The sequence below is a fragment of the Coregonus lavaretus genome, assembly GCF_964263955.1.
Source record: "Coregonus lavaretus genome assembly, chromosome: 36".
NCBI lineage: Eukaryota > Metazoa > Chordata > Actinopteri > Salmoniformes > Salmonidae > Coregonus > Coregonus lavaretus.
Window position 1 is genome coordinate 3,873,199 of NC_140023.1, and position 15,670 is coordinate 3,888,868.

The 15,670-nt window shown below is 44.2% G+C and overlaps 1 long non-coding RNA gene across 1 annotated transcript in view; it reads left to right on the top strand.

Moving 5' to 3' along the window:
• The first annotated feature begins 1,498 nt into the window (after positions 1-1,498).
• Positions 1,499-15,670, top strand: part of LOC311110623 — a 34,126-nt gene continuing 19,954 nt past the window's right edge. The window contains exon 1 of the long non-coding RNA XR_014610709.1: positions 1,499-1,690. This is a non-coding gene — a long non-coding RNA (uncharacterized lncRNA). The remainder of the gene's footprint in view (positions 1,691-15,670) is intronic.

A 15,670-nucleotide genomic window follows, 5' to 3' on the forward strand; every position in this document is an offset into this window, starting at 1 on the left:
GTGGATGTGGATGACCAATAACTTTCAGCATTGCACATGATCACTAGGACCCACTTCCATCTATGTGTTATATTGGCCAGCTTTCTGTGTTATTTATTTTGGCCAACCATGCGGTCTAGGCTGCCATCTCCTTTATCATTATCTCCGAAAGTATGTTCTGCTCTCTCACATATTAACTCCGTCTCTGCGGTATGTGTTGGGAGGTACTGTGTGGGCTGTGGCACAATGGAATGCATTGGCCTGAGCTGTGATCTAACACCTCCTCTGGGAACATTCTACAGCAAAATGGAAAACATCCTGCAACAAATACCACACCCACCTCACCCCATACCAAGCATAGTTGACTTCTATTGGCCTTGTATACCCAAATAGCTCTGTGTCCTCAACATGACCATGAATGGTTATACAGGCCTTTATCTGTGTCCCCCATTGTATACTGTCAGGCCCTAAAAGAACTGTCTTTAAGTTAACATAGCTTTTTTTGTGGCATCTTTAGGATCAACTGACATGAAAGGCACACACAGATGTGGCAGATTGATTGCATACATACCACATTCACTGGAATGCTGTCATGTGGTTCAGTGAGATTAGAGGTGCACACACAGAAAAGTATTTGATTATGCGAAGAGGGAAACGTGTCAAAGTTAACTTAGGGAGGGGGAGTGGTGCAATTCTAATGTGGCTAACTAACTAATTATCTCTGGTTGTTTCTATACAATATAATTGAATAGTGTTTTGGAACATGCCTCCAGCCAAGTGAAGTGAGTAACAGTGCAAGTTCTCTGGGGAGGCAGCAACAAGTTCCCAAGCTGGCACAAAGAGGCAGTAATACATTTATTTTTTTCTGAAGGAAGCATGACACTGCCATTTGGTTTGTTCTTCTATGGACATCCAGGAAATGTGTGCAGGATCCAGAACTTCACATTCCAAAACTTCCATTCATGATCTTTTACAGATCAATGGCCAACCGGAACTGTAGAGAGAGTGGGTGTATTCATAAGTTTATGACCTTCAAAGCCAATTCCTTTAATAAGCTTGTGGGAACAAGCGCCCTGGGGACCAGGCTGTTTCCGCAATAAAACATTATATGTATGTCATACTGGTACACACCCTCTGGTCCTGGAGGTTCCCACGTCCTAAGTCAACATTGAAACAAGACCAGTATGTACATTGAAATAACACAAAACAAACAAATCAAAAATGCTTCTTGATCCTTAATGTTTTTTTTATTTTTAGTTTCATTAAAACAATTATTGTATGCAGAAAGAGAACAAATGTCCTGTTTATAAATACATGTTTATTGATTAAAGTTGTCTTAGTGCATACATATGTATATATCCTTACATCTGTGCACAAACAGACATATTTGTCATTGAAATTATGTGTGAATGAGTTGGATGATCAGGCAAAATTTGAATGTCAAAAGTTGTTAGTTCGTGGTGTGAGGTGGGTGTGACCAGCTACGAAAGAAAGTGTCACAGTTCAACTCCAAAGCTATGAATGACTGCAGAACTGCAAACGCCTAGTGTTCATGTACATGAAGAGGCAGGACTGAGATAAATTAGGGACACTGCTTAGTCCGTTTTAGGACTTTTGCCAACGTCGAAATAACTTTGGTCAACAATAATTCAACCAACTCGTTCCTGAACTAACGCAAATCAGAAATCTTCTACACTACTTATAATATTGGGTAAGTAGTAATTACATACGAAATAACCTATTTGATATGTTTTAGTTAGTGGCTAGACATAAAAAATAAAGACAGAACGAATATTTGACAGAGTTTGAGGAAGCCGTACAGTAATACTTGAATGGAAATGGAAGTACTCATAAGGGCCTACTAGGGTGCAATGAAATGGGTGCAATAAGACTTAATTGTGTACATATATTTATGGATACATTTTAACGATAACTTCCCTCTGAAATGGACATTTCGGTAAGTGAAGCAAGTTTGAAGCTGGCTGATACATTTGAAAAAAAATTGAGACTACAAAGCACTCATGCGTAAAGGACGGTTTACAGAGATAAAGGGAAGTATGCGGTGTCAGCATGAGATAGAAGGCTTGCTTCCTGTTCCTTTTTGTATAAAAAAAAAGTGTGAAACTTTTCAAAATCCTGTAGTCTTTGAACCGTTGGCAATCTTACGACGCCATTTGGAGAACTGTCTTATTACGCACGTTACGCACATTTCATACTTCCCATCCAAATAGGAACGGAATGCGTACTCTTTATCTACATTTATATGGGGCCCATGTTTGTGCTGAGACTAGAGTGCCGAGTCACATACTTTCATTGCGGAGTGACAAGAAGATAGGGGGCGTGAGCTATCTAGAATGCAGCACTTGTTTTACTGTATTTACTGTTCATTACCACTGTACCCTATATCCCAAGTTTACTGTAGATGGACAGATGTGGTTCATTACCACTGTACCCTATATCCCAAGTTTACTGTAGATGGACAGATATGGTTCATTACCACTGTACCCTATATCCCAAGTTTACTGTAGATGGACAGATATGGTTCATTACCACATATATAAAACGACTGGAAGAGGTGAATGCAAACCCCCATCTAACCCATTCAGCCCATTCACCTCTGCTCCGATGGGACAGGAGATGAGGACAGTTTGCCACTAGTTAAAACATTTCCAGGAGGTTTAAGCCCTTCAGTGTTACATTTACTCTACAACTCAAAACTGTCTTTTCCCTAGCCTGAAAGAACCAATTTTCTGTCTCAGAATGAGTACTCTGGGACTTCCCTCCCTCTCTCTCATATCCATTCATGTGGTTTAAGTCTGGCTCAGTTAGCTTGCTACGTTCATCCGATAAACTGTGAATAGAACAGTAATTTCCATATTGCTCCTCAGAAACCACAAAGGTGACCTTAATCTGTGATTGTCATTTAGAATGAACTCCCCCTCCCTCTGGTTAGCTTCATCAACAGGAGCTACAGTCTGCTGTCACGGGATAGAGGTCATGGTCCAGAAGACTGTCTGTCTTTCTGTACTTGTGGAGATCTGGTCACTGCATACTGAAAACACTTAACAGAGAGAGTTGGTGGGGATTGGAGCTTGTGGCACTACACTGAGTGTACAAAACATTAGGAACACCTGCTCTTTCCATGATATAAACTGACCAGGTCAAATCTATGATCTCTTATTGATGTCACATGTTAAATCCACTTCAATCAGTGTAGATGAAGGGGAGGAGACAGGTTAAAGAAGGATTTTTAGCCTTGACACAGTCGAGACATGGATTGTGTATGTGTGCCATTCAGAGGGTGAATGGGCAAGACAAAAAATAGAAGTGCCTTTGAACGGGGTATGATAGTAGGTGCCAGGCTCACCGGTTTGAGTGTGACAAGGACATCCAGCCAACTTGACACAACTGTGGGAAGCATTGGAGTCAACATGGGCCAGCATCCCTTTGGAACGCTTTCGACACCTTGTAGAGTCCATGTGCCGACAAATTGAAGCTATTCGGAGGGCAAAAGGGGGTTCAACTCAATATTAAGAAGGCGAACCTAATGTTTTGTACACTCAGTGTATATAGTTAACAGTGAAGGCTCACAACTAAAACCTAGTTTTGTAATGGTAAGTCAGTTTACAACGGCATCCCAGTCAGTTTTTAGTCAGTGGGACTGGTTTCCAGTAAAAACCTGACATTGTAGGGTAGAAGAGAAGAGGAAGTGGTGGCCTTGACACTTGCATTCATTAAAACTACATGTGTAGTGTTGAAATGGCAGTTGGAGTCTGAACTTGTTTGGTTTTAAACTGGTATCAAGACTGGTGGTGCAATAGAGATTCTAATATTCACAACTTGAATAAAGATAATGTTGAGTATAGTTAGTTTAATGTGTCTACAGTTATGGAGAAGAGCAATAAAAGAGGTATTGTCCAACAGGTAATCTGAAAAGTTGATGAAGTGATAGCAAAGTGAAATCCTTAAAATCATACTTCGGAAAGAACTGAAATCTATTTGATTTTAATGAAAATCTATTCACCTCTATAAAGCCGTGAAGAGCTCATATCCTCCTCGTGATGCAATATCGGCCACATTAGGTTTTAGTGCCATCTATTGAACATTTTGAGAGACGTTAGCTTTTCCTTTCCACAATTTTGTAGGGTTATGTCTCTGTCTCAAGGTGGCACTGTTTTCACAAAAACCATGGAAGAGGTTTTCCAAATATGACGTGAGAGCGCCTCACAATGGCAAATCATAATGGACAATGACGTACATTGTTGTTCCCACTAACACAAACTTTTTGTCACTCGCTAACTAAAAGGTAAATTGATACTTTAGTCCTTTATTAAAACTGTCGATACAATGTAGATGAAAATGTAACTGCCTTGATAACATGTTATCGCCTAGTCTATTTTATATGTACTGAGCCCTGTGACATTGTGTTGCAAATCTAGTAACTGGTATACAAGTATCAACATGGTAGAAACACTACAGTATGTTCAGAAGGGGTTCTTTGGTGTAGGTCAAAGGTCATCATCAGATGTATTTTTTTTTTTAGGGGGTAGATCAGCTTTAATATTGCAGATAGATTGTAACTTCCATCAGTGTAATTGTCTGCATCACTTCCAATCCCCCATATGTTTTTTTCACACAAAAAAATAATAAATATATATATATATATATACACATACACACATACATACATATAATTACATATACATACATATATTTATTTCCCTTTATTACTTTCCAACCCTACCACCCCTTCCCTAATTGGAGTAAACTAGTTAACAACAATGCTTAGGCCTCTACTTCTAGCTTATACATACTATTTAGATTTTATGGACACAGTCAATTTTACAATAATTCTATTTAGTTTGTTTTTACTCCTGAACTTCCTCTACCCTCAACCTCTCCGATCATTTTCATGATGTCCATCCAGTTAGCTTCTATATGCCATATCTTTCTAACTGTGCTCTTTCACAAAAGCTCTCAACCTATAACCTATATACTTATTATGGACACAGTATGCTTTACATTAGTTATCTTGTTGTTATTTGTTATTAGTCCCATCCTTCGACTCCATTCAATACCTCCCATCTAGCTCTTAACACCATCCATATTGGATTTCTATTTGCCATATTTTTCAACTGTACTGTGATGTTTCACAAAAGTTCTGAACCCTTCTATTCTCATTGTTTCTACAGATTGTAAATTGAAAATAAACATTTTTGCTAAAAGTATTATATTATTGGTCGATTGACTATGACTTTTCAGATCACCCAGTAGTGCTATCTCCAGGGTTAGCTCCAGGTAAATATTGCAATCCTTCAGCCGTTCCAGGACCTGTGTCCAAAAACAAGCTGCAAAACAGGCGCCCTGGAACAAACATGCACACGGGGAAAATACCCCGGCAATACAAAATACTGAGCTCAACCGAGCTACTAATCCTCACAATGAAAGACAAATGGAATGATGAGATATGGAGCGGCAGTGGCTAGAAGGCCGGTGACGACGAACGCCGAAGCCTGCCCGAACAAGGAGGGGAGGCAGTTTCGGAGGAAGTCGTGACAGTACATTCATCAAACCATAGGGCATCACCAGGTATTCATAATGCCCCATGGTTGTGCTGAATGCTGTCTTCCACTCATCCCCCTCTCGGTCACGAACCAGGTTGTACGCACTCCGGAGATCTAATTTGGTGAAGAAGCGCGCCCCATGCATTGACTCGATCACTGAAGGAATGAGGGGGAGAGGATAACTCAATCGTATAGTCTCCTTGTTCAGTGATCGATAATCAATGCAAGGGCGCAGACCGCAGTCTTTCTTCTTCACAAAAAGAAACTTGAGGAGGCGGGTGAAGTGGAGGGACGTATAAAGCCCTGGCATAGGGACTCGGTGACCTATGTTTCCATAGCCTCCGTTTCAGCCTGTGACAGGGGATAAACATGACTCCTGGGAGGCACAGCGTCTACCCGGAGGTTTATCACACAATCCCCCGCCTGATGATGTGGTAACTTGGTCGCCTGCATTTTGGAAAACGTGTGCGCCAAATCAAGGTATTCTAAGGGAATGCACAAGGTGGAGGTACTGTCTGGACTTTCCACCGTGGTTGCACCAACGGAAACACCGAGACACCCACCCTGACACTCTCGCGACCACCCCGTGAGAACCCTCTGCGGCCATGAGAATGTGGAGTTGTGGAGTGCTAACCAAGGGATACCTAGTACCACAGGGAATGCAGGAGACTCAATGATAAGAAACGTGACTTGCTCACAATGAGTCTTGTGGGTAACCATGGTGATTGGTGTGGTAACTTCCCTAACAAACCCGGACCCTAATGGTCGACAGTCAAGTGCTCTGATGGGGAGTGGAATGGATAGGGGAACCAATGAAATGCCTAGACTGTGTGAGAATGCCCTGTCCATAAAGTTCCCAGCTGCGCCTGAATCGACTAGCGCCTTACACTGGGGAACTACAATGTGATAAGGAAAGTGGATGGGTAGGGTACAGTGCGCAGCAGAGGGCTCTGAACAAGTGTGGGTGTTGGATACCTGGGGTGATGTGAGAGTGCCCTGCCTGCCGCCTCCAGACCCAAAAGAACGCTGACGACATCGTGCCACCAGAGTGACACTGGTGCTGTCGTCCTCCGCTCTCTCAGATTGCGGCTCCACCCAGCTCCATCAGCTCGTGATCCGAGTCGGCCGGGGCTGGAATGGGCAGACCCCCTCCAGGACGTCCTCTGGCTGCCAGCAGGTTGTCCAAACGGATGGCCATGTCCACCAGTTGCGTGAAGGACAACATGGTGTCCATGCAGGCTAGCTCCCTTCAGACGTCCTCCCGCAGATGGCACCGGAAGTGGTCGATAAGGGCCCGCTCGTTCCACCCAGACCCAGCTGCTAGAGTCCGAAACTCCAAGGCGCAGTCCTCGTCCCCTGCCTCAGGTGGACCAGCCACTCGCCCGCCTCTCAACCTTTGGGCGAGTGATCGAAGACAGCCCAAAAGAGGCGAGTGAACTCCCCGTAGTTATCCAACGCGTCTCCTCCTTCGTTCCAGACCGCGTTGGCCCACTCCAGGGGTTTCCCCGAGAGGCAGGAGACGAGGGCGGACACCTTCTCCTGCTCCGATGGGGCCAGCCTGATGCTGGAGAAGTAGAGCTCCAGTTTGAGGAATCCCTGGTAGAGGAGCAGCTGTCCCGTCGAACTCCCGTGGTCGGGATATATGGATCCCTCTGGGTGCTGGGGTGTAGGTGGCTGGATCCGGTTGCCCAGCTGGTCTAGACAGATCGGGTCCTCTCCTCTCCAGGCGTTGGACGACCTGGAGAACCCGATCCATCGCTTCTCCCAAGCTGGCTAGCATTGTTGAATGCTCCTGGACCCATGCCACGACTCCAGGCATGCGCTCCTCTCCTGCTGACTCCATAGCGGGTAGGTGATTCTGTGAAGCGTGATTTGAAGGAGTCAGGCGCAGGAGGGTACATCACAGTATACAGAGTTTATTCCGTAATCCAGCGTAACCAGTCCAGTGCGCAAAACAGGCACACTGGAACAAACATGCAAAAGGGGAAAATACCCCGGCAATACAAAATACTGAGCTCAACCGAGCTACTAATCCTCACAATGAACAATCACCCACAAGGACAAGGGGGCAGAGGGAACACTTAAACACATACTAATGAGGGGAATATGAACCAGGTGTGTGTAATTGACAAGACAAGACAAATGGAATGATGAGATATGGAGCGGCACAAGGAGGGGAGGCAGCTTCGGAGGAAGTCGTGACAGCTTGTTTTAGAAATAGTGATATTTGGGAGATGATTTCCTTTTCAAATAACTGAAAGTGAGAGGTTGTAATCTGAATAAAGGGAAAAAGGCCATTCTTGAACATTGGTTGAGACAATCTTACTAATTTGCTAGAGAACCAGTTCGGATTTAAGTATAACTTTTGTATGACTGAAGCTTTTAGTGATAGGTCTAATGCTTTAATATTTAATAATTTCTGTCTTCCGAATTCATATTCATTATATAAATAGGCCCGTTTAATTTTGTCTGGCTTGCCGTTACAAATAAAATGGAATATTTTTTTCTCATATAATTTTAAAAACTGTTCGCTAGGCGTAGGCAAGACCATAAGCAAATAGGTAAACTGGAATAATACTAAAGAGGTAATCAGGGATAATCATCATCAGATGTTGGCTGGCTCTCATTCAGGGGAATATGGGAAGTGTGTTATCATTTTAGGCTAGTCCTCTGAATATTGACGTCCCCATGAAGTCACACCCAACATCCTTGTCTGTCTGAATGCTTCCTGCCTGCCGAGCGGGCTGGGATGGGCTGGGCTAGTGAGCTGCTCTATTCTCTCAGGAAGGGATGACCAGTGAGAAAGTGTACCGGTTATTATAGATTATTATAATGAGGACATGGAGACAGCTCTTGGCCTACGCTGGCCTTATTGTCCTGAGAAGGACATTGTGTGTGGGGTGTGTGTGTGTGGGGGGTATGTGTGTGGGGTGTGTGTGTGTGTATTCAGTATGCACCTGAGGGATTTCAGTTCTCACTTACTGTGTGAAACGGATTGACCTAACACATATTAGACATACAATTCTTATTGGCCAGTAATGCTGTTGGCAGGTGCGTAGTTTTACTTTTAGCTACAGACTATAGTGATGTAGAATGTGTTATGGGAGACTAATGTAGACACATGGTCGACTAGGGCTGTGACCATTATGGAATTTTGGGTAACAATTAATTGTCATAGAATTGACCATGGTCATTGTCATAATTGTCTTTTTTTTTTTTTTATACAAAAAATAATGCATCTGAAAATTAGTTACAATATGCTTAATGAATACAACACAGCTTTGGTGACACCCCTGTCTCAAAAACGAATGGTTTTGACCAGTTGGAACTTTTGGAAAGTAAACTTTTCCTCCCGACCGTGCCATTCTACTCATAAAATAATTACTAATTTTAACCTATTCATGTTAAAATGAAAAACTGCCTTTGTGGAAATGATATTCTTGAAAAAAAAATAGCTGAGAGGTATAGTGGAGGAGACCCTCAAAGTTGTTCTAGCACAGGGAGTGATGTCGACCATAGGGCTGGCACAATAACCGTGGGGGGGTTCTAGCCAGCCCTATGGTCGACATCACTCCCTGTGCTAGGATAACACTAACACCCTGTTATGAACAACTTTAAGGGTCTCAGAAGGGCTTGACTCCCCTACTATACCTCCCAGAGACTAATATTAGTCCCGCCTGTGGTGTCTCATCGTTGGTGGTCAGACACTGAATCACCCAAACAGTACAGTAGGGTTTTTTCTGTCTGGACTTGGAAGTTAGGGGTTGGAGGGAAAATGTAATGCATGAAGTCTCGCCCCCACATGTCCGACATTGAGTAATTAAGCACACAATGAGGAATCGGTCTGTGACCTGGCTGAGAACCAACTCTGTTTAGACTAGAATACTACTAATCTTGACTCAGTTCATCTCCTGACTCACAACTTAACCCACAACTCCTGCAGGGCTGTAGAATGGTCCTCGGCTCTGCATTTGATATGTCTCTACATTTTATGTAGTTGCCAAGTGGGCAAACATAATCCATTCATTCATAGTTGCCACTCTCAGTCTTCCTGTAATTCCAGTGTTTTCTGTTTCCCGTGATGGATTGGCTCAATGGCTGTGTGGGTGTGTGACAGAGTATATCTGGAAATATATCTGCTTCCGTAGCAACATGATCGACTCATCTAGGATTGTCTCATCTCAGTTGCAAAAAGCCCTTCCTGTGTACCAGACGACAAGCATGTGTACAGAAATATCTCCTTCTCAAGCCACGAAAATGAGTTTTTACTTCATCATAAGGAAGCTTTTACAAATAGCATGCCTGTGTAATTGGACTGTTTATATATATATATATATATATATATATATATATATACACTGCAAAAAAAAAATAAGGGAACACTTAAACAACACAATGTAACTCCAAGTCAATCACACTTCTGTGAAATCAAACTGTCCACTTAGGAAGCAACACTGATAGACAATAAATTTCACATGCTGTTGTGCAAATGGAATAGACAACAGGTGGAAATTATAGGCAATTAGCAAGACACCCCCAATAAAGGACTGGTTTTGCAGGTGGTGACCACAGACCACTTCTCAGTTCCTATGCTTCCTGGCTGATGTTTTGGTCACTTTTGAATGCTGCCGGTGCTTTCACTCTAGTGGTAGCATGAGACGGAGTCTACAACCCACACAAGTGGCTCAGGTAGTGCAGCTCATCCAGGATGGCACATCAATGCGAGCTGTGGCAAGAAGGTTTGCTGTGTCTGTCAGCGTAGTGTCCAGAGCATGGAGGCGCTACCAGGAAACAGGCCAGTACATCAGGAGACGTGGATGAGGCCGTAGGAGGGCAACAACCCAGCAGCAGGACTGCTACCTCCGCCTTTGTGCAAGGAGGAGCAGGAGGAGCACTGCCAGAGCCCTGCAAAATGACCTCCAGCAGGCCACAAACGTGCATGTGTCTGCTCAAACGGTCAGAAACAGACTCCATGAGGGTGGTATGAGGGCCCGCCGTCCACAGATGGGGGTTGTGCTTACAGCCCAACACCGTGCAGGACGTTTGGCATTTGCCAGAGAACACCAAGATTGGCAAATTCGCCACTGGCACCCTGTGCTCTTCACAGATGAAAGCAGGTTCACACTGAGTACGTGACAGACGTGACAGAGTCTGGAGACGCCGTGGAGAACGTTCTGCTGCCTGCAACATCCTCCAGCATGACCGGTTTGGCGGTGGGTCAGTCATGGTGTGGGGTGGCATTTCTTTGGGGGCCGCACAGCCCTCCATGTGCTCGCCAGAGGTAGCCTGACTGCCATTAGGTACCGAGATGAGATCCTCAGACCCCTTGTGAGACCATATGCTGGTGCGGTTGGCCCTGGGTTCCTCCTAATGCAAGACAATGCTAGACCTCATGTGGCTGGAGTGTGTCAGCAGTTCCTGCAAGAGGAAGGCATTGATGCTATGGACTGGCCCGCCCGTTCCCCAGACCTGAATCCAATTGAGCACATCTGGGACATCATGTCTCGCTCCATCCACCAACGCCACGTTACACCACAGACTGTCCAGGAGTTGGCGGATGCTTTAGTCCAGGTCTGGGAGGAGATCCCTCAGGAGACCATCCGCCACCTCATCAGGAGCATGCCCAGGCGTTGTAGGGAGGTCATACAGGCACGTGGAGGCCACACACACTACTGAGCCTCATTTTGTCTTGTTTTAAGGACAATACATCAAAGTTGGATCAGCCTGTAGTGTGGTTTTCCACTTTAATTTTGAGTGTGACTCCAAATCCAGACCTCCATGGGTTGATAAATTTGATTTCCATTGATAATTTTTGTGTGATTTTGTTGTCAGCACATTCAACGATGTAAAGGAAAAGTATTTTTAAAAGTATTATTTCATTCATTCAGATCTAGGATGTGTTATTTTAGTGTTCCCTAAAGGGAACACTTAAACAACACATCCTAGATCTGAATGAATGAAATAATCTTATTAAATACTTTTTTCTTTACATAGTTGAATGTGCTGTCAACAAAATCACACCAACATTATCAATGGAAATCAAATGTATCAACCCATGGAGGTCTGGATTTGGAGTCACCCTCAAAATTAAAGTGGAAAACCACACTACAGGCTGATCCAACTTTGATCTAATGTCCTTAAAACAAGTCAAAATTAGGCTCAGTAGTGTGTGTGGCCTCCACGTGCCTGTAAGACCTCCCTACAACGCCTGGGCATGCTCCTGATGAGGTGGCGGATGGTCTCCTGAGGGATCTCCTCCCAGACCTGGACTAAAGCATCCGCCAACTCCTGGACAGTCTGTGGTGCAACGTGGCGTTGGTGGATGGAGCGAGACATGATGTCCCAGATGTGCTCAATTGGATTCAGGTCTGGGGAACGGGCGGGCCAGTCCATAGCATCAATGCCTTCCTCTTGCAGGAACTGCTGACACACTCCAGCCACATGAGGTCTAGCATTGTCTTGCATTAGGAGGAACCCAGGGCCAACCGCACCAGCATATGGTCTCACAAGGGGTCTGAGGATCTCATCTCTGTACCTAATGGCAGTCAGGCTACCTCTGGCGAGCACATGGAGGGCTGTGCGGCCCCCCCAAAGAAATGCCACCCCACACCATGACTGACCCACCGCCAAACCGGTCATGCTGGAGGATGTTGCAGGCAGCAGAACGTTCTCCACGGCGTCTCCAGACTCTGTCACGTCTGTCACGTGCTCAGTGTGAACCTGCTTTCATCTGTGAAGAGCACAGGGCGCCAGTGGCGAATTTGCCAATCTTGGTGTTCTCTGGCAAATGCCAAATGTCCTGCACGGTGTTGGGCTGTAAGCACAACCCCCACCTGTGGACGTCGGGCCCTCATACCACCCTCATGGAGTCTGTTTCTGACCGTTTGAGCAGACACATGCACGTTTGTGGCCTGCTGGAGGTCATTTTGCAGGGCTCTGGCAGTGCTCCTCCTGCTCCTCCTTGCACAAAGGCGGAGGTAGCGATCCTGCTGCTGGATTGTTGCCCTCCTACGGCCTCCTCCACGTCTCCTGATGTACTGGCCTGTCTCCTGGTAGCGCCTCCATGCTCTGGACATTATGCTGACAGACACAGCAAACCTTCTTGCCACAGCTCGCATTGATGTGCCATCCTGGATGAGCTGCACTACCTGAGCCACTTGTGTGGGTTGTAGACTCCGTCTCATGCTACCACTAGAGTGAAAGCACCGCCAGCATACAAAAGTGACCAAAACATCAGCCAGGAAGCATAGGAACTGAGAAGTGGTCTGTGGTCACCACCTGCAGAACCACTTCTTTATTGGGGGTGTCTTGCTAATTGCCTATAATTTCCACCTGTTGTCTATTCCATTTGCACAACAGCATGTGACATTTATTGTCAATCAGTGTTGCTTCCTAAGTGAAAAGTTTGATTTCACAGAAGTGTGATTGACTTGGAGTTACATTGTGTTGTTTAAGTGTTCCCTTTATTTTTTTGAGCAGTGTATATATATATATATTCCTGCACAGCAGGAAATGCAAACTTATAGTGTATTCGAGGTTGAAAAAGGCTTCTAAAGTTAGTAATTTCCACTTTACAATTTCAGACTTGATTTGCACCTACAAAAATATCCATTAATTATAATCCACACAATAATTCACATTTTCTTGTTCCTGCAAGATTATTTTTCTTCTGTGAGAAACTGGTCAAATGAAGATCCTATATCTGTATGTGACTTTACATATAGTATAAACTCATCCATGACAGAGCAATATCTAGTGAAACACAGAAATATTCACCATGCACATATCTGTAGTGACCAGCAACAACAGGGCTATGAGTCAACAGTTAGAGTCAGTGGTGAGATGACTGTGTAGAGTGACATTCTGGATATCTTTGTCTTCTGAGATACATGGGATTGGTTAGGGACCAAAATCATGCACTCAAAATGCCCACCTTATATCTGCTAGTGGTAGAACGGCAGGTATGTTTTTATGAGTTGTCTTCCCTTATAGAATTATTTCTGGTGTAAGGTGACAAGTGCAACAACAGCAATCAGATCACAACCCTTTCTGTTGAATAAGAAGTCAGCATTGACTTGAGTGGAAACAGCCAAACCCCCCTATCCTCCTACACGCAGCAACACTGAGCAAGCATTTCTCAGTCATAATGTCTCTACAGTTTCCATTTGATGTGTAAAATATACTTATTTTACACATTAGGAACGCCTGCTCTTTCCATAACATAGACTGACCAGTCTGATTAAAGCAAGCCGTGGCAGGGTTCTGTCCTGTATGTACTAATATACTGTAGCCTGTGTGTGTGTGTTATGTGGAATAGCACGTCCACCAGTGTGGGAACTGCAGCAGAGGAAGTATCTATTTACAAAGGAGCTCCTTAGTTCCCATGGACCCCTCTGGAGGAGAGCCTGGTGGGTTGATCAGCTGCACTGGCCTGGGATACTGGTGATACTGATGTATAACATGCCCAGAGCATCAGTGGTCTGGGATACTGATGTATAACATGCCCAGAGCATCGGTGGTCTGGGATACTGATGTATAATGGCCAAAGAGTCAATCTCCTCCTGTACTCTACTATCATGACACACTAGTGTGAGGTTATCACTATGACGGATGCAGAATATGCATTTGTCGAACTGAGACACGTGTGCGTGCATGCGCACACACACAAACACGCAAGCACGCACACACACACACACACACACACACACACACACACACACACACACACACACACACACACACACACACACACACACACACACACACAGATGTCCAATTCAGAGGTCAATTTCATCTCACCCCCAAACCCCTCAGGTTCGGAACACACACTCTCCCACACCCAACCTTCCCAGGGTTCAGCATGGGATCCTGAGAACTTGACCAGTCATTAGGAGAGTTATGACAGGCATGCAGAGATGGGAAGTGGTGGTTTTGGTGACTCAGCTAAGGCATGAGCGAATGTGTTCTGCTAGCTGCTCTCTCTGTTTTTGCTCTCTCTAACGTATCTGGATATCTGTGGTGCACCTAGGGTGGGGGTGCTGTGTGACTGGGGCATTCAGCTATGTGTGGGCAGTGAAATGGTGTGATGAAACTGGCCCATTTCAGATGGATGGAGTCTCTCTGTTGTTCTTTGTGTTCAGAGGGTCTGGGTTCTGAAGAGGACCAGGAGTGAGTGAATGGTAAGCATATGCTGGGTCATCCATGTTCGAGTGCCGTTTGTGTTGTCAGTTTCTTTAGTGTCTGATGATGATCCTACTATCACAGGGCGTAAAGAGATGCAACTTTGTGGAGACATTGAGAACTGATGAGAAATAGAAACTGGTCACTAATGGACGTTGGCTAGGTTAAATGATATAGAAATCAGATGGATGTCCGGAGGCGTATTACCACTTCAAATGATTGAGCTAATGATTTCTAAACTGCGTTATGTGACTATCACAATACTGCTGCGCTTCTTGTTAAGCTGTATTCACTATTCTGTTCTGAACATGCCCAATGAATCAGGAATATGCATATTGAAAGCAGAAGTGGAATCCATTTTATTTAAAGCTTGACATGATCACCTAAAGGTGTCCATGACCAAGATATGGTTCCTCTTCTGCCGTTTGAGATTCTGTGCAGATTATTAGAGCAATTGTGAAGATCTCCACAGACCTGCGACCTTTGCATGCTTTCTATGAGTACATAAGAATACATTTATAGTTACAGGAGGCTAACCTCAAAATGTGGCAGTGGATGTGTTACTCATTTTAAGGTTGAATAAAAACTGTTACATTAGTTTGTAAAATAGCCTTAACTTTAGGCTATTTACTGTATAACAAACATATTATTGAATTGTGTTTGGTTGACAATGGAGCATTTTAATGATATCTAATGCTTGGATAGTTTAATCTGAGCCACTGGCTTAATCCTATGCTTTAACTGGTATTTTTGGTTTAGTTGGAGATGTGAATCCAACATATCATTTGTTAACTTGTCAACAAGTTAATAGGCTATTTACTGTATTGCAAAAGTATAATTTAGTTGTGTTTGGTTGTCAACGCAACCAAATATCAAATTAATAATTGATATGTTGGATTGACGTCTCCATCTCAACCAAGATTCAAAGTTAAAGAATAGGATTAAGC